This window comes from Hypanus sabinus, chromosome 8 (assembly GCF_030144855.1).
Source record: "Hypanus sabinus isolate sHypSab1 chromosome 8, sHypSab1.hap1, whole genome shotgun sequence".
Taxonomy (NCBI): domain Eukaryota; kingdom Metazoa; phylum Chordata; class Chondrichthyes; order Myliobatiformes; family Dasyatidae; genus Hypanus; species Hypanus sabinus.
In genome coordinates this window covers 164,350,822-164,369,452 of record NC_082713.1, presented here as the reverse complement: position 1 = coordinate 164,369,452, position 18,631 = coordinate 164,350,822, and positions in this window count along the sequence as shown.

Sequence of the window (18,631 nt, the reverse complement as noted above, 5' to 3'; positions counted from 1 at the left end):
CTCAGACAATGTGTTGGCATATCAAAGACTGAAAAAAAATCACAAGACTAGGGATCTTAATCTCAAAGTCATGAATGTAATTTTGCCTTCCACTTGAAGAGAACATTCCTCACATGGTCCTTAGCCATCTGTGAAATGCAGTAAAACAGCTTGTGCCACAATACCACCAAATTAAAAACAAGAACTAAATCTCAGCTGGTATTTTAGCCAAATTGCTCTATTGTTATCATCATAATTGCTCAGTAAATAAAGCAACTGGAACTAAAAACATGCACTTCGGAATCAGATTATATCTATTACTTTTTGCTTGGAAACAGCCAGTAGCAAAAATACAAGCACTTTAACGTTTCTTTATAAGTTTTAAATCTGTATTGTTCTCCCTCAAAGTTATTTAGAATATTATCAATGTTCTTATTAATAAAATTAATGCAGAAATTTATTTTTAAAGTGACATTTCATCATTTCAGAATATAATTTCAATGTAAACTATGAGTGCTTAATAGTTTCAATATTATCTGGGAACAATTTCTGAGTTGGTAAACTTACAAAGCCTATGATTTTGTACTAACTCACAAGGTTAGTTCATAAGGTTTTAACTCAGTTTCATTAAGTCCTGGCTCTTTCCTTTACAAATAGAGCAACTATATATCCATATGTGGTCAGAGTTGGAGACCAAAAAGACTGGGAAGACAATGAGAATGTGACATTATAGAGTCAGAATCAGAATCAGGTTTAGTATCACTGGCAATTGTCATGAGATTTGTTAACTTTGCAGCAGCAGTACTTTGCCATACATGATAAGATAAAGAAAACTGAATTACAGTATGAAAATATATATTAAATAGCTAAATTAAGTAATGAAAAAGTTTAAGTAAAAAAGTAGTGAGGTAGTGTCCATGAGTTCAATGTCCCTTCAGAAATCAGATGGCAGAGGGGAAGAACCTGCTCCTGAAGAGCTAAGTGTGTGCCCTCGGGCTTCTGTACCACCTTCCTGATGGTAACAATGAGAACGGGACATGTCCTGGGTGATGGTGGTCCTTAATGTTAAGCGTCGCCTTTTTGAGGCATCACTCATATTCAAATTTATGTTCCACGCTTTTCAGCTGATATCCAGCCAGTGGTGTAGTGGCATCAGCATCGGACTTCGAGGCAAACGGTCCTGAGTTTGGACCTGGCCAGCTCCTTGCACGCTGGGTTGAGCATCGAGCTAGCAACTCGGCATTGTAAAGAAACAGTCAGATGCCACAGAAACAGCAAGAATGCCGCTGGACGTGCTGGTGGGCATGAAAAGCAACGACAAGCAACAACGTTTCAGCAGGACAAAACATTGTTTTGGATTTCTGATCTGCTGCTCTTCAAAATGTTTGACAGTATTCCAAGAATGTAGTCACCACTGCAATGTGGGTACACAAAAGCTGACGGGCATTCAGCATGCTCTCACAAACTCTAATGTGGTAATCGTCTTTTGTGACATTGACTGAGAGATGAATGGTGCTGGCACACTAAGGATTACTCAATAGCCAAAGTAATTTCATAGGACCACTTACACCCTAGGTATTCTCACTTGAGAGAACAAAGGTCGCATTGGTTTAATAGCTCACCCAAAACCCAGCATATTATGTTGTCAGTCCATTTTTTGCACTCTTTCCTCTAAATGTGAGCTTTAACCTTCTAATTTGGAAATGCACCTGCTGCCCATTGTAGCAATCTGCAATGAATAAGACAGCCTGAACAATAGAGCTCTGAAGAAGGCTTTGAAGAAGATTACTTGGAAATGCCATCACAAAGAAGGCATGGTAGTGCTTTTATTTTCTTAGAAGTTTGCGTAGATTTGGCTTGTCACCAAGATCATTTATAGGTGCACAGTGGAGCAGTCCTGACTGATAGCATCATGGCTCGGTACAGACCACCAACGTCCCGAAATGGAACAGTCTAAAGAAGGTGGCAAATACAGCCCTGTCCATCACAGGTAAAGCCCCGCCCACCACTGTGTGCACTTACATACAGAGCTAGCACTAGAAAGCAGTATCCACCATCAAGGACCTCCACCATCCACACCATGGTCTCTGTTCTCTACAGCCATCAGGCAGGACGTCCAGAAGCTTTACCACTATGTTCAGGAACACTTCTTACCCTACGACCAGGATCCTGAACTAGTGTGGGTAACTTCATATACCACACCTGGGCCCTAACCCTAGCCCTGTCCTGAGCCGAACATGTTGATGCAGTTACAAAGAAGGCACAATAGTGGCTATATTTCATTACGTGTTTGAGGAGATTTGATATGTCACCAAAGACTCTCACAGATTTCTACAGATGTACCATGGAGAGCTGGCTGAATCACCATCTGGTATGCGAGGGGCGGGGGAGTAGGAGGCTACTGCACAGGATTGAAATAATCTGCAGAAAATTGTGAACTCAGTCAGTTCCATCATGGGCACTAACCTTAGTAACATCCAGGTCATCTTCAAGGAGTGATGCATCAAAAAGCAGTATCCTTCATTAAGGATCCCCATCACCCAGGACATGCCCTGTTCTCACTTCTACCATCAGGAAGGAGGTACAGCAGCTTGAAGCCACGCATTCAATGGTTTAGGTACAGCTTCTTCCCCTCTGCCATCTGATTTCTGAACGCACATTGAACCCATGAACACTACTTCACTACTTTTTTTGCACAACTTATTCTAGTTCTACAACCTACAACTCATATTCTCTGTATTTTATTTTATTGCACAATTTGTCCTCTTTCCCACATTGGATGCTTGTCAATCTTTGTAGAGTTTTTCATAAATTGTATTGTACTTTTCTATAAGTGTTTGCAAGAAAATAGATTGCAAAGTAATATATGGCAACAAACATACTTGATATGTACTTGATAATAAATTTGACTTTGAAATGATCTGAAATCTCTGACCCACTAAAATAGATGGGAGAGATTTGAATGCAGGGGACAAAGTACCTCCAACACTGTGCATTTATCTCCACTATCTTCTCCTCAACCCTCTCAGACTTGGCGGGTGATGTCTCTCACGTCCCTTGTGCCATGCACAGTCAATTTTTAAATTGGCTGTTAAGTTTTCCAACACTTATTAAAGAAATTTGTCAGTCAAAGGCCTACATTGTTGGTCTCATTCCCTTTTACATCGTGGGCTGGGAAGAGCAGGATCAAATACCTAAGGTTCTCCGAGGAAGCTTTTTGGCATCCTTGTTTCTGATTGCTAATCTCTCTCCCTTATCCACATTACTGCCTCTCTTATTTGTCTTCACTGCCCTCCTCCGTTGTATAACTGCTCAAATACTAACACTACCATTTCCCAATTCTCACGTCTGCATAATGTTGATTTCACCCACTTCCCAACAACATAATAAATATCAGAAAAGATGATTATCACACTAGAGCTTATATGAACTTATCCCCAACAAACTTCCTCTCTTTCATGTTGTAGAAGTTAGCTGAATGGTTAGGGAGTACAAGTAGATATTGTATATTTGTCCTATCAAAAGGACTTTGATAGGATGCCACAAAAATAGTTTTTAAATAAAATTAGGGTCAATGATATTGGAATGGGTAGAAAATTATTTAAGGAATCCTTCAGCTTCCTTATGGTTGTTATAGCTGGGGTGGGGGGAGTAGTGGGGATAAGCTCCCACTACCTATTAAATGTCCTCGGTGATGTGTGTCACAAATAGCCTCTGACTAGCAAGCACCGCAGAACTGTTTCTATAGACAGGAAGAAGGACAAAGGTGGGTTACTGGAGCCTTAAAACCAGTCGCTTCAGGCAGATGGGGCTTGTCAGCCATGGTCAGCAGCTCACCTAGGAGAAGGAAAACTAAACTCAAATCTCTACTGCCTTGTGGCTGTACTACTCACAGGGAAGGCTTCATGAGTAAACTCCGAGAGAAAAAAATCCAGAGCTGGAGTTCCTAAGGCAGTCCTACATTGAGTTCAAGTCTGACTGGCAACTGCTGTGGCACCAGTACTGTACCAGTCTCTGCTGTTCCTCTGGATTCATCAGATGCATGGAGAGGGGGAGCCTGCTACATGGACAACAGCTTGTTCTCCGTACTGTACTGCCCAGACTTGCTTATCTCGACAGGTAGGATGCAACATCCATGTTTGACCCTCACTAATGGAGGCCTCAGTCACCTTATTTCAGTTTGCTTTCCTTATTCCAAATCCAAGCACACTATCAAGCTAATTAGTCAAGTCACTTTTTATTGTCATTTTGGTCATAACTGCTGGTATAGTAAACAGTAAAAATGAGACAATGTTTTTCAGGACCATGGTGCTACATGAAACAGTACAAAAACTACACTGAACTACGTAAAAACAACACAGAAAAAAAACTATACTAGACTACAGACTTACCCAGGACTGCATAAAGTGCACAAAACAGTGCAGGCGTTGCAATAAATAATAAACAAGACAATAGGTACAGTAGAGGGCAGTAAGTTGGTGTCAGTCCAGGCTCTGGGTATTAAGGATTCCTATGGCTTGGGGGAAGAAACTGTTACATTGTCTGGTCGTGAGAGCCTGAATACTTTGGTGCCTTTTCCCAGACGGCAGGAGGGAGAAGAGTTTGTATGAAGGGTTTGTGGGGTCCTTCATAATGCTGTTTGATTTGCGGATGCAGCATGTAGTGTAAATGTCCGTGATGGCAGGAAGAGAGACCCTGATGATTTTCTCAGTTTACCTCACTATCTGCTGTAGGGTCTTGCGATCCGAGATGGTGCAATTTCCAAACCAGGCAGTGATGCAGCTGCTCAGGATGCTCTCAATACAACTCCTGTAGAATGTGATGAGCATGTGGGGTGGGAGATGGACTTTCCTCAGCCCTTGCAGAAAGTAGAGACACTGCTGGGCTTTCTTTGCTATGGAGCTGGTGTTGATGGACCAGGTGAGATTCTCCGCCAGGTGAACACCAAGAAATTTGGTGCTCTTAACCATCTCTACCAAGGAGCTGTCGATGTTCAGCGGGGAGTGGTCGCTCCGTGCCCTCCTGAAGTCAACAACCATCTCTTTTGTTTTGTTCACATTCAGAGACAGGTTGTTGATTCTGCACCAGTCCGTTAGCCGCTGCACCTCCTCTCTGTAAGCTGACTCGTCGTTCTTGCTGATGAGACCCACCACGGTCGTGTCATTGGCGAACTTGATGATGTGGTTCGAGCTGTGTGTTACAACACAGGCATGGGTCAGCAGAGTGAACAGCAGTGGACTGAGCACGCAACCCTGGGGAGCCCCCGTGCTCAGTGTGATGGTGTTGGAGATGCTGCTCCCGATCCGGACTGACCGAGGTCTCCTAGTCAGGAAGTCTAGGATCCAGTTGCAGAGGGAAGTGTTCAGGCCCAGTAGGCTCAGCTGTCCAATCAGTTTCTGAGGGATGATTGTGTTGAATACTGAACTGAAGTCTATAAGCAGCGTTCGAACATATGTGTCTTTTTTATCCAGCTGGGTTAGGGCCAGGCAGAGGGTGATGGCAATGGCGTCATCTGTTGAAAGGTTGGGACGGTACGCAAACTGCAGGGGGTCCAGTGAGGGGGGGCAGCAGGGTCTTGATGTGCCTCATGATGAGCCTCTCGAAACACTTCATGATGATGGATGGGAGTGCAATAGGATGGTAGTCATTGAGGCAGGACACTGAAGACATCTTTGGCTAAGGGACGATGGTGGCGGCCTTGAAGCACATTGGAATGGTGGCGCTGCTCAGGGAGATGTTGAAGATGTCAGTGAAAACATCTGCCAGCTGGTCTGCACATCCTCTGAGCACTCTACCAGGGATGTTGTCTGGTCCAGCAGCCTTCCGTGGGTTGACCCTGCTCAGGGTTCTTCTCACATCGGCCACGGTGAGACACAGCACCTGGTCATTTAGGAGAGGGGTGGACTTCCTCACCGCCACGTCATTTTCTGCCTCAAAATGAGCATAGATTCAGTGCATCTGGGAGGGAGGCATCGCCCGCACAGACAGGTGATGTTGTCCTGTAGTTGGTGATGTCTTGAATGCCCTTGCTGTTGTTAGGGCTGCCTTGTTGCCTGCTCTGAAGGCAGAGTCACGGGTCCTCAGCAGAGCACGCACCTCCGCTGTCATCCATGGCTTCTGGTTAGCATGAATAGTGATGGTCTTGGAAACAGTGACATCTTCGATGCACTTGCTGATGTAGCTGGTCACTGATGCTGTGTACTCCTATAAATTGGTAGAGTCGCCATCAGTTGCAGCCTCCCTGAACATGTGCCAATCAGTGTTCTCAAAGCAGTCTTGAAGAGCAGAGATGGCTCCTGCTGGCCAGATTTTCACCTGCTTCTGAACTGGTCTGGAGCGCCTGACGAGCGGTCTGAATGCTGGGATTAGCATAACAGAGATGCGGTCTGAGTAACCGAGGTGGGGGCAGGGCTCCGCCCGGTATGCATCTGGGATATTTGTGTAAACCAGGTCCAACACATTACCCCCCCCCCATTGCAAAATCCACATACGGATGGAATTTGTGGAGCACTGACTTAAAGTTTGCGTGGTTAAAATCTCCGGTGACAATAAACAGTCCATTAGGGTGTGTGTTCTGCAGTTCGCTAATAGCCCCATACAGTTCACAGAGCGCCAACTTAGCATTAGCGCTGGGGGGGAATGTGGTCACCAACTATGAGGACAGTGGTGAATTCCCGTGGTAAATAAAATGGTCTGCATCGAACAGTCACAAACTCCACCAGCGATGAGCAGTATTAGATCCTGCTCTTGAATTGCAGATCAATACCCTTTACCATTCATTGAAGTTTTTGCTGTTGGTACTTTCTTGCCCTCTCACTACCCTGTATCCTATCACACTGTCCTAGCTTGCATATTGGCTGATCACGCACCTTCCCCTCCACATCACAGCCTCACTCCGCACTGAAGATCCAATGAGTTAAAAGCTTAGTAATATATTTAAAAAAACACTTCTATAGACTTAAGTGGATCTTAAAAGGGATCTTGTCTCAATTTGGTACAACAGCTTTTAAATTCCATTGCACACAGCAATAAATTTAAGTGATCTGGGAAACCAGGGAAGCAACAGAGATTCAAAAGTAAAGCAGGATACCTCCGATGTATGGTGTGAAAGGAAATCAGTTTTTTATTAGGACCATAACTGAGTCATTTGCAAATGATAAGGCCACTTCCAGCTAGAAAACATTCAATTTACATAAAAGATCAACAGGACATTTCGGCAATATTGATTGTTCATGGACATCGATGGAAAGTTTGGGAGAGCATCCAAACAAGTTGCATCACTGCTTGGATGGAAACTGCACTGCAGTGAACAGGAAGGCTCTGGATCAGGCAGTCAAAACCTCCCAACACATCACTGGCACCAATCCACCTGTCGTCAAGGGCATATAAACAGAAAGGTGCCAAAGTAGCATCTTAAAGTATCATGCTCATGGACTGTATGTACCACTAACATCTGGAAGGAGGCCATGTAGCATCCACTCCAGGACTACCAGACTCAAAACCAGTTACCTTTCACAGGCAGTGAGGCAGATCAACACCTCCGCCCACTCACTCCACCACTACTTTACTGCTTCCTGTCAGTCACCTTCTGTTCAGCTCAGCATCACTTTATGGACAAGCAATCAATCTATGTACTTAAACTTGTTCATTTGTTATATGCCGTGTCATATGATGTGGGGAATTATGGTCTTTCAGTGACCATAATTGTTCTTGACAAATTTTTCTACAGAAGTGATTGCCATTGGTTTCTTCTGCGCTGTGTCTTTATGAGAAGGGTGACCTGGTGTCAGGGGTTGCATCGCCAGGACTTGTGATATCCATCAGCTGCTCATACGGCCATCCAGCGCCTGATCCTGTGGCTTCACGTGACCCTGATTAGGGGGCTAAGCAGGTGCTACACTTTGCCCAAGGGTGACCTGCAGGCTAGTGGAGAAAAGGAGCACCTTACACCTCTTTTGGTAAAAATGTAGTTCCACCCCACCACCCTAAATATAAATTACCTTAGGTAGTTATATTTATTGTGGTTTTTTAGTATTACTATTGTGTTCTTTATTTCATGAGTTGTTTTTTTGTGCTGCATGAGATTATTTTGTTCTTGTTACATTTGTGTACAGGAAATGTCATTAAACAACCTTGAATCTTTGAATTTTTGAATGATTCTGAAAAATTAAGGTTGAATTTGTGAGGACTGTCTTTGAACTAAAATATCTCGTATGTTCTGTAGGCTTTAGTTGGGTGCGATTTTGCTAGTCTGCAAAGAGTGAACGTTGGCTTACCTCGAAAGCATGGAGAGAGAGGGTTCAAAACCTTCCTTCCCAGTGTCTCATCCAGGACATCGAGAACACAGCTGATGCGCTAAGGGTAAGAGCGGCCTACCAAAGAAACCTGAGCGAAAGTTGAGTGCTAGGCCTCAATAAAACATGGCTTAAACCCCTCACACACAGTTCACCGGACTGCACCACACAACCCGAGAGGTGTTCAATTCACCAGATGGTCTGTATGGTGTCCTCACACAAAATTGGAGCAGGAGGGTCCTGCTTATTAGTCAACTCATCATGGTACTCAGATATGACAGTTCTGACAAGTTTCGGCTTACCCAACTTGAAATAGTCTTGATATGTACCAGTAGACTCAAGGACACCTTCTATCCCACTGTTATTGTTTGCTTAGTACATTACAATAGGCTCTTGACCGCACTGTAAATTTGCACCTTACTTTCTAGCTGCACTGCTCTTTCCCTGTAACTGTACAACTTTATTCTGCACTCTGCTATTGTTCTACGTAGTATTGCCATACAGCATTGCTATCATGTATTGATCTGTATGCAAAACAGATATTTCTCTGTGTCTCCACATGCAACAATAGTCAACCAATTTACCAATTGATCATTTATCATTGATCTTGAAAATGAGAGCTGGAGAGGTAGAAGAGGAGATGGGGAGTGGGATATGGGTAGTTTATTTTATTACTGCGGCCTACAGGTCAGTATTTATTTAGAGATCCAGCACAGTAACAGGCCCAATGAGCCTGTGCCACCTACATGCCCAATGAACTGACTGACCTTTACGTCCTTGGAATGTGGGAGGAAACCAGAGCACCTGGAGGACACCCACACTGTCACGGAGAGAATGTACAAACTCCTTACCGACAGCAGCCGAAATGAACCCAGGTTGCTGGTGCAGTAATAATTCTATGCTAACTGCTACGCTACCACGTCACAAAGTCGTGTGACTTCAATGGAGAACCAGTTTGGAATTCCTTCCTTTCTGCTCAGAGGTAGGATTTTATGCAGGGAGTGGTAAGTGCCTGGAATACACTGCCTGGCTGGTGGTAAAGCCTGATGCAAAAAGGTCATTAAAAAGACTCTCTGATGGGCACATGGATGTAGGAAAATTGAGAGTTCAAAGTTCAAAATTAAATTATTATTAGAAGTACATGTATGTCACCACATACTACCCCAAGATCCATTTCCTAGTGAGCTTTCACAGTCGATATAAAGAAATACAACAGAATGAATGAAAAACTACACACGACAATGATGGATAAAACCACAATATACAAAAAGGAACAAACCGTACAAATATTAAAAAAAAGAAACAAATAATAATAAGAGGGGCCGTAAATATCGAGAACACGAGTTGAAGAGTCCTTAAAAGTAAGTCCATAGATGGTGGAATCTGTTCAGTGCTGGAGTGAATGAAGGTATCCCCTCTGGATTGGGAGCCTGATGGTAGAGGGGTAATATCTGCACAGCATGGTCCCGAGTCAAGGGGTCTTTGATGATGGATGCAGCTGTCCTGTGAAGGTGCTCCTTGTATTATGTTCTTTACCTGTGATGCACTGGGCCGTATCCACTACTTTCTGTAGGTTTTTCCATTCAAGGGCACTGGTGTTCCCATACCACAATGTGATCCAGCCACTCTCCAGTGTGCATCTATAGAAGTTTGTCAAAGTTTTAGATGACATGCCGAATCCGTCTAATCCTCTAAGAAAGTGAGGTGCTGCCATGTTTTCTTTGTCATAGCACTTACCATGGATATCCTCTGAAATGATAATACCGAGGAATGTAAAGCTTCTCCACCTCTGATCCCCTGATGAGAACTGGCTCATGGACCTTCAGTTCTCTCCTCCTGTAGTCTATAATCAACCCTCTGGCTTTGTTGATATTGAAAGGTTGTTGTTATGGCAACATTCAGCCAGGTTTTCAAAGTTCCTTCTATCTGCTGATCCATCACCACCTTTGATTTTGCCAACAGCAGTGTTGTCTGTTGTCAGTGAACTTAAATATGTCATTGGAGCTGTACTTAGACTCATTATGGAGGAGATGTTATTGCCAATCAGAACTGACTGGGGTCTACAAGTGAGGAAATTGAGGGTCTCGTGGCACAACGAGATACGAGGCTTAGGTCTCAGAGCTTGGAGGGAGTGATAGTGTTGAATGCAGAGCTGTAGTCAATGAAGAGCATCCAGATGAATGTATGAATCTTCAGGTATTTCAGGGTTGAGAGAAGAGCCAAGGAAAAGGCATTTGCTGTTGACCTGTTGTGAGGTAAGGTAAATTAGAGTGCATCCACATAGGGGCTGATTTGCTTCATCACCATTCTCTCAAAACATTTCATTATAGTGGATGTAAGTGCTACTGGACAATAGTCATTGAGGCATTGTCAATAATCATTGGGCTGGTGTAGTGCAACTCAATGATTATGCAGAAGGTTTGAAGTTAATAACTCATCAGGGGTGATCGATTAGTTTGTGGCCTAAGGTAGAAGGAGATGTTATTAACTTCAGAATTTCTGCATAATTACTCAAAGAGTTGACCTGCATGTGCATGTAACGAGAGCTGTAAATCTCATCTCCTTCTACCTTAGGCCACAAACTTATCAATCACCCCTCGTAGAATGATCACTAATGGGTTTATATATGTCACACAACATCATGGGGCATAGGGCCTGTATGTGTTTTACTGTTCTATAGTTTATGTTCTAAGTTTCTGCAGGAAGCTAGATTGATATTTTGCTAGTAATATATCAGTTCCATAGATCATTGAAATTTCAAGTATGGGGATTTGGATATCAAGTGTGGTGCTAACCATCACGGGAGGAGTATTGGATATCTCAGAGCTGGATCCAGATGAGTGGGAAGAAGTGAACATTAGGACTGTCAACCATCTTTGGTGCGAGTTGGGTTACACAGGGACACAAGGCAGACATCATAGAGAGAGAAATGATCAGTACAGGGTGTGGGAGCTGGATGTTGGTGATGGAAGTAGAAGAACATGGACATTGAGTGGAGGAAGGAAATTCAACATTACAGAAAGGACCATAACGCAACAGGTTAATGGTGTCTGCTGACTGGGGAAGTGGTGAAGTCCAGAAGTCCAGAGGGAGAGCCAGTTCAAAGACTGCGCATCCTCCTGGATCACTGGTACAAAGGAGGTGAAGTGTACCACTGGAGGTGATCACTTGAAGGTCACTGAAATGGAGAAACTGAGAAACGCAGCCTTTAGGAACTGATTTGTTTGGAATATGTCACTGACTGATGCCTTTTGAGAGTGGATTAGTCACCTACTCCTCCTTAAAACAGGTACGCAATTTTCAACTTTTAATATCATATCCCCCTTATATCCATCCAGTGAGCTGGTGGCTTTGAGGAAAGAGAAGGGAGGAGAAAGGGGGAATAAATTGTAATTGAAACCTTCCTTTCACCAGTCCTATCAATGTGGCTCACGTTGTGTGATAAATTGACTGTACTGAGACAGAACTGCAGTGTGGCTGGTAGCAATCTCAGACACGATGGTTAAGGTTTAATAACTGTTCCTAGCCCAGGTGGTGCAAGTCCTGAGGCTCCTGTTCCACCTTCCTGATGGCAGCAGTGGGATAAGAGCATGTCCTGGGTGTTTGGGGGCCACTGATGATGGATGCTGCTTTCCTGTGAAAACGTTTCATATACATGTGCTCAATGGTGGGGAGGGCTTTACCCATGATGGACTGGGCCATATCCTCTACTGTTTGTAGGATTTTCCATTCGAGGGCATTGGTGTTTCCATACCAGGCTGTGATACAGCCAGTCAATATACTTTCAACTACACATCCATAGAGGATTGTATAAGTTTAAAATGTCATGTTGAATCTTTGCAAGCTCAGAAGAAAGTAGTGGAGCTTCTCTGTCCTTCCTTCGTAATTGTGCTTATGTGAGGGCCCAGGACAAGTCCTCTCAAGCAATAACATCAAGGAGCTTAACCCTCTCCACCTCTGATCCTTCAATGAGTACTGGCTCATGCACCTTTGGTTCTCTTCTCCTGAAGTCAATAACCAGCTTCTTGGTCTTGCTGACCTTGACTAAGAGGTTGTTGTTTCATTTCCAGAGTCCTTGTCAATATTAGTGAAAGTAATCTGGTCAGAGTAACACTTCTTACTCTTGGAATGCCATGTGAAAATTACCTGCTGTGTTTATGATACAAAGGTGAGAACACACTATAACTTTTATCGGCTGTGACTAACTTGGAGAAAAGGAATTGTGAATCATGTGAAGAGAATTCAAGTGGAGTTTATTGTTATGTGCTCAAGTACAGTAGGGTACAGGTAAAATGAAAAACTAATAGGCAGCCACATCACAGGCAAAAAGGTTCAGGCAACACATGGGATATAAATTATACATAAACTGTACAAGACAATGGATGCAGAAGAAAAAGACTGTGCAAAAACAGGACAGTAACATGACAATAAATAGACAATCAGAAACAAGTCCATGGTACAGCAAGAGATGGTCTAAGGTCCCATTGCAATGTTCCTGAAGGCTTTACTACCTCCTGCCTTTTAATTAGTATTATTGTTGCCTTTTTGACAAATGGTTGAAAGTTCAATCTCATCATGGAAAGAACACCAAAAACCAGATTGCCTTTTAAGTGCAATAAAATTGGGTGGCCGGGAGAAGATATGCCTCTACCAAAGGAAGTGTAAGGTGCTCCTCCCCTCCGCTAGCATGCAGGTGACCGTTGAGCAAGGTGTAGCATCTGCTTAGCCCCACAGTCAGGGTCACGTGAAGCCATGGGAGCAGGTGGTGAGGTCATATGAGCAGCGGATGCCTATCACAAGTCCTGGTTATGTGACTACTGATGCCGGACGGGTAATCTCTGAAGAATATTGATAGCGGTTGGGGTATCCCACTGCCTTGAAGGAGGCAATGGCAAACCACTTCTGTAAAAATGTTTCCTAAGAACAACGTCATGGAAAGACCATGACCACCCTACCCCCATCATACAACAAAGCACATGATGAACAGATGGACAGTTGAAGGTTATTTTTAAAAAGTTGCTCCAGCATCAAAGATATTTTTTGTGAAATCATTCATGTAACTAATGTCAAGTATACCCGTTGAAATGCTGGCAACTGGCTGTAGCGTAAACAAAAGAGACCTTAATGAAATAACTGTCACTGATGTTCTAAACATAGTTTTTGTTGTTCTGTTCCAGGCCGATGAGCAGAGGTAATGTTCTCAGATAATAATAAAAATTTCTGTTGGAGTGTGAGTTGCTTGCTTATTTAGTGCTTTGACTTAGAACTCTGGCATCAGCCAATATGCAGTTTGTTTATTTTACCCTAGTGTTCCAGTGATCACATTTTCTCAAAAAAAGTTTTTTTTGCTGCATTCCAAACCTTTTTATCCTACAAGGAGGTCATTTACAAAGTCCAGAGAAAAAATAAGGCAGACAAGAGAAAGGCCAGAAAATAATTCTTAATTTTGTACCTCTCTACTCAGCAAGGTCATGCAATTCTTGGTGTTGATCTGCCAATTGAACTGAGCAGTGTTTAATACAAGGTGTTGACATAAATAACAATAACAGATTGCATGCCAATAATGATTCAATTAAAATACTTAAAACGTGCATGAGATTTCAAGAGGGCGGATATGAAGATATAATTTCCATTCATAGGGAGAAATCAAGAATTAGGAAGCAAATATTAGAGCAAAAGTTAGAACCGGGCCTGTAGTGAGTAAATATGCATATTTTAACGGTTAATTTAGTGGGATTTTCAACTCTGTAATCCAAAAGATTTGAGATGAAGGGACAATTAGAATCTTCAAATTTGAGACAGGCAAATTTCCATGAGATAAGGATATCATAGATTTGGATGGACATAGAAACATAGAAAACCTACAGCACAATACAGGCCCTTCATCCCACAAAGTTGTACCAAACATGTCCCTACCTCAGAAATTACCAGGCTTACCTATAGCCCTCTATTTTACTAAGTTCCTTGTACCTATCCAAAAGCCTCAACTGAAAAATGGAACAGCTCAACCATTGGAATGCCAGGCCAATTTGAGGGGTTCAATGGCCACGATCTTGTCTATGATTAAAGAGGTATAGAGCAATACCAGAGTCATAGAGTCATCAAGCATTACAGAACAGAAACAGGCCCTTCGGCCCATCTAATCAATGCCAAACTGTTATTCTGTCTTGTCCCACCAACTTGCACCTGAACCTCAGCCCTCCATACCTGCTCTGTCCATGTGCTCACTCAACTTCTCTTAAATATTGATATTGACCCTGCACCCGTCACTTCTGCTGGCAGTTTGTTCCACACTCACACCACCTTCTAAGTGAAGAACATCCCCCTCAGATTCCCAATAAATATTTTGCCTTTCATCCTTAGCCTATGACCTCTAGTTCTAGTCTCACCCAACCTCAGTGGCAAAAGCCTGCTTGCATTTACCTTATCTATATCCCTCATTATTTTATTTTCCTCCATTTGAATTCAGTTCCCTCAGAATTGTAACTGAATTAATTACCAAGTGCACCTGACATTCCAGTTGTCTGTTACCATTTCTTTTCTGTTAGCTGAGTGTGGCAGAGTGGTGTATGTAGTGTTTAGCACAATGCTTTACAGTACCAGCAAACTGGGTTCAATTCCCATCGCTGTCTGTAAGGAGTTTGTATGCTCTCCCTGAGGCTGCGTGGGTTTCCTCTGGGTGGCCTGGTTTCCTCCCATAGTCCAAAGATGTCCAGGTTGGTAGGTTAGTTTGTCATTGTAAATTGTCCTATGACTAGGCTGGGGTTAAATCAGGGGTTGCTGAGCGGTGTAGCTCAAAGGGCAGGAGGGCCTCTTCTGTGCTGTATCTCAATAAATAAGTAGGCAAGTAAATAAATTAGTAAGTTATTGAACAGCACACACTGAGATGATTTAAAAGCATTGAAATATGAGTCTATCATGAATGCACATGGCACGAAAGGAAGCTTCACATGAAAACATCTATCAGTCACAAAATTAAAGCAACTGCTTGTGATGATGGAAATGCCTTGTTATCTTGCTTAAATAATGATGGCAAAGGATATTGGCATCCTATAATAAATCTGTGTTCACCATCTGTCTAATGTTTAGTGGTCCCAGAGTCAAATTTGAGCCAGTTCTGCTAATATTGTCATTATCCCTAACAGACATTTAGCATATGAAAGATTAAACTGTTCCTAATATTAATTGAAACTTTCAAGTTTACTCCCATTCAACTATAAACATGTACACTGCTAAATGAAACACTCCTCAGAGACCAAAGTACACAACACAGTACATACAGTCACATACAACACATAAAATAACATTAACACAATAATATTAACTGGAACGAGTTCTTTGGACCAGTGTGGACACTGGAGGACATTGGGTTCTGAGTTTTTAAAGAGCACCTGAATTTGTTAATTGTTTAACAAGCCTTTAATTGTTTAGAGATCCTCATGTTTTTCCTCGATCAACTTGCTCTCTATAATGCATTCTCCTGGTGCCTTCTCTTTAATATTAAATTTATTTTGATGAGCTCAGTGATTCTGTGTTCCTTGTATGATTTAAGTGGTTGCCTGACTTGTGTTAATTGTAGGCTCCTGGTTTTGAGAATGTTACTTCTCGCAGTGTTGCTTGGCTGCGCCAGTGATGTTCTGTTGGAATTATGATGATTAAACTCTCGGTGCCGATGCTACATCAAAGTCAGTCATTCCTCCATACTTTTGATCTGATATTGTCAGTGCACATCGTGACAATGAACATATAAAGAAGTATTCTGTAGAAGTAAACTGCATGTGTGGGTTTTTAGAAATAAACCGAAGTGAGGCATTTTAGTTCAAGAAAAACCACAACACATTTCAATGGACACAAAAGCATGCTAAAAATCCTTTACGTAATAATGTCAGGCCAGCCTTTTAAAGTGAAACCCCCAATGAAGGTTGATGGTTGTGAGTTGTGTACATTTCCAACAATTACACTAGCCTACACATATACAACATACAACTAGATAGGTAGATACTTTATTGATCTCAAAGGTCATGGTGGTGTTACAAGTGCACAGATACACAAATATTAGAAGAGAAGTAAGAATGAATTAGAATAAGTTACCTCAAACAGCCTAACAGGAGGGGGTCATCACTTCCCTGGTTATAGGTTGACTCGTTATATAAAAGTATTAATGCTACTGGCCTTGTCATAAATAATGTGTGGCAGCAGGATGTTCAGAAGTCTCCCAGCCTGGAGGAACTGGCTGTGCCTAGCCCATCAGTCTTTGTTCGTAGACTGTGGTAGCTCTGCCTGAAGGTTCCACAGTAAAGAAGTATTCTGCTTTCAGTAAGCAATAACTTCAGTACAGGGTTTAAACAGAATTTGATAAGCAGACTTCTCAATGAATCAATCAGAAATAATTCTTTCTTTGCAATTTCTAGTTATTTGAATCATAGCTCGGCTTATATAAACAGAATACTCCATTGATTTAGTACAAAGTTAAGCAAATAGCTGAAGAGGAAGGAGGATTTTCCATTTTCTAATGCTGAATTTCCTAACTGGAACAGAGCAGTGTACAAGAGAAGGAAGTTATCTTTCTACTCAGCAGGTTGCCAACCAGATACCGAAGAGACAAAGAAACCAAAGGCAAAGGCAAAGTTCAAGGATGCGCAAAATAACAACAAAGTAATTGATGGAGGAGCTAATGACTTTGTCGACCCAAGATCACCAGCATTATATTACTGTGGAATGTTTCAACAAAGGCAAATATGAAAAGGATGTGTTTGCATAGGAGATGTTTTACTAACAATGAGAAAAATGTGAACTTAAACAAATCTGGCTTTTCTCCAGGTCACATATTATTAGAAGCATAAATAGAGGAGAAAGATCTTTGTTAAATGAATTTCTGCAGACATAGGGCTTAATGTGGCATGAGAGCCATGCAGACAGCACTACTAAGTTTAATGTATCATTTTAATCATATAGCTCATGATTCACTCCATATCTTGCATCAAATTATCCATTTAAAATGGTAATGTTCAAGACTTTAATGTTTAATGGAACAATATCATGCCCCGGTGGTTAATTTTCCTTTGTAATTGTACTAATAGTTTATACTATTAGTAAAATGCAGATTGTGTGAATAAATCTGATGGTGAGAATGCACAGCCGTTCAGGGGAGCTAACTCTTTCTTTGAGATTTAGTAATCTTCCTGGGTATGGAGAAGGGCTGCAGGGAGCCTAATCATTACTGTAAATGTTTGGCTGGGAAGGTTCCATACTCAATATTGGATTCATGAAGCATTCTGTGAAAAAAAACATCTCCCTTTAAAAATTCTGAAGGAAAGGGCGCAAATGAAAACTACTTATCTTCCTTGCTATCACCCACTTGAGCAACACAGCACAGGTAAACATCTCAACTCTGGTTTGCCACTTTGCAGCATTTCCTGAAACCCAGTGTTGATATGGGGAAGTTGTTTAATGCTAAATTAAACTGCTAAATGGAGTTTTAAGGAGAGAGAAAAAAAACAACTCCAATTGAGATTAGAGATGGAATTGGATGTATGTCAGCTCTGGCAGGGTTTGTAGGCCATTACTTCCCACAAAGCAAAACCTAACTTCATGAATAGCTGTGATGTTTCATTCCCAAGTGATCTCAATGCCTTTTATGCAAACTTTGAAAGGGAGAATAAGACTACATTTCTTGCAAATCCCTGCAGCATCTGGTGACCCTGTGATCTTTGTCTTGGAGGCCCACGTCCCATCTTTCAAGAGGGTGAATCCTTGCAAGGAATAAGGCCCTGATTGAGTACCTGTTCGGGCTCTGAAAATCGGTGCCAACCAACAGGCGGGAGTCTTCAAGGACATCTTCAATCTCTTTCTGCTCCAGTTGGAGGTTCCCAACTGCTTCAATAGGGCGACAAATGTAGCAATGCCCAAGAAAATCAGGATGAGCTGCCTCAATGACTATCACCCAGTGGCACTCACATCTACTGTAAAGAAGTGCTTTGAGAGATTGGTCATGGCTCGAATTAGCAAGGAGCTGAATGTGCTGCAATTTGCCGATCACCACAATAGAGCTATGTACAGTGGGTGCAACTTCACTCAGCCTTGGATCACCTTTTGAATATCTCAGAAACTGCTTATCTCCTCGGATTTTCAGCATAAGATTTGCTGGAGATTACAGAGAATGGGGTTATAAACAAAAACTTCCACTAAGCAAAAGTTCTGTGGTGAAAATGCCTTGCTAATAAGAGAGGTCAGAGGAGAATGGCCAGACTGGTTCAAACTGGAGTCACCCAACTTGTAAAGACACGGTCCAGAAAGCAATGACAAACCACTTCTGTAGAAAAACTTGCCAAAAGCTATTGTGGTCAAAGCCAATGATC